General features: G+C 44.0%; 1 non-coding gene across 1 annotated transcript; it reads left to right on the top strand.

Annotated features, from left to right (window-relative positions):
- Positions 1-1,166: 1,166 nt before the first annotated feature.
- trnas-aga lies at positions 1,167-1,248 on the top strand. Its single transcript has one exon. It is a non-coding gene; the product is annotated as a tRNA-Ser (tRNA).
- The last annotated feature ends 738 nt before the right edge of the window (positions 1,249-1,986 follow it).

Raw genomic sequence — 1,986 nt, 5'->3', positions numbered from 1 at the left:
TCATTGGATAAACATATGGATGATAATGGAATAGTTTAGGTTAGATGGGCTTCAGATTGGTTTCACAGGTCAGTGCAACATCGAGGGCCGAAGGGCCTGTACTGCGTTCTATGTTCTAAGGCTGGAATCAAACGCAGGTCCCTGGCGCTGTGAGGCCGCAGTGCTGACCACTGAGTCACTGTGCGCCCATAACTCAATGGTGCCAAATGTGCAATGAAAGAATAAGAAAGACACAAAGCAGTCCAAATTCCACAGGACAGTAAGACAACAAGTGGCATGTGCTCTGAATCAGGATTAAGACCGGGATTAAATATGGTGTATTGCATAGAATCACTTAACACCCTAGTTTCCTTTTGCAAAGTCCTGCTCAGGATTCAACTATTTTCACTGCTGCTATTGTGCTAGAAAAGAGTTTAGTGCAGATCTGCCACTTTCCAACATGAATGAAGGAGGAGGACATTCCATTAATATCCCCATTGTCAGGGTTAGCATAAGTGCAAGAGACGCACGTGTCTCTTCCAAACAGCTATTGCTGAAAATATTCACAAGCAAAAACAATGGCGAGGCACTCTTTCTTAATTTAAGCATAGTTTGTTCCATTTGCGATTACACTGTAGTTTCAAATACAACCGGTTGTCTTGCTACATTAAGGTTGGTCCAAGTTCCGTCTTGCTGACATCAGACTGCACGATTTACTTTAAGATTTACGTGACTATTTCAGCATCATTGTTTTAGTGTATGCTGATTCTTATTCTGTACCCCGATGCCACTGCACAACTTTGGCCATGAGTTACTGTAATGTTTCACGCTTCAACAAATTGGGCAAGAATTTTGCCAAATAGTCGACAAATCCAATTAACTTTTGGACTGCTTTAATATCTGTTGGTCACTGCATCACTGCTACAAATCTCACCTTTACAAAATCTAGGCAAAGACATTATGTTGTCAGTACATCTAGCCCATATACTTGACTTTGAGCATTCTTCCTTGTGATTTTTTTTTGCTTAGCTCCAGGTTCATCTGGTAAACTCTATCTACCAGACACACTAGATTTTGATCATTGTCTTCTGTTATGCAACAGTATCCACAACCTAGTGTCACCAATTAAAATAAAACAAAGAACTGCAGATGCTGGGAATCTGAAACAAAAACAGAAATTGACTCCGGTAGTCGTGGCCGAGTGGTTAAGATGATGGATTAGAAATCCATTGGGGTTTCCCCACGCAGGTTCAGATCCTGCCGGCTACGTTTCGACAGCTCGCAGATTCGTCACCGCAATGGTGTACAGTTCTGAACGTAGCTGCCTTCCAAGCAATTGACCCGGGTTCGATTCCCAGCCATCGTCGTGTTATGGGGCGGTATGGTGGCTCAGTTGTTAGTACTGCTGCCTCACAGGGCCAGGAACCCAGGTTCAATTCCACCCATGGGTGACTGTCTGTGTGAAGTTTGTACATTCTCCCCATGTCTGTGTGGGTTTCCTCCGGGTGCTCTGGTTTCCTCCCACAGTCCAAAGATGTACCAGCTAGGTGGATTGGCCATGCTAAATTGCCTGTAGTGTTCAGGGATGTGTAGATTAGGTGGGTTATAGGGGGATGGATCTGGGTAGGATGCTCTGAGGGTCAGTGTGGACTTGTTGGGCCAAAGGGCCTGTTTCCACACTAGGGATTCTATGGTATAAGAAAAAGATCTGGCAGCATCTGTGGAGAAAGAAACAGAGAACTGAAGAAGGGTCACTGAACTTGAAACATTAACTCTGTTTCTCTCTCCGCAGATGCTGCTAGACCTGCTAGGTCACTAATTATTTTATCCATACCCCTCATGATTTTATAAACCTCCATAAGGTCACACCTCAGCCTCTGCCACTCCAGGGGAAAAAAGCCCCAGTCTATTCAGCCTCTCCCTAGAACTCCCAACTGCCTAATCTCAGCAACATGCTTGTAAATTTTTTCTGAACTCTTTCAAGTTTAGCAACATCATCTTTCCTAT

The sequence above is a fragment of the Rhincodon typus genome, unplaced genomic scaffold, assembly GCF_021869965.1.
Source record: "Rhincodon typus isolate 14 unplaced genomic scaffold, sRhiTyp1.1 hic_rhity00005883, whole genome shotgun sequence".
Lineage (NCBI taxonomy): Eukaryota > Metazoa > Chordata > Chondrichthyes > Orectolobiformes > Rhincodontidae > Rhincodon > Rhincodon typus.
This window is presented reverse-complemented; position numbering and strand designations above follow the sequence as displayed.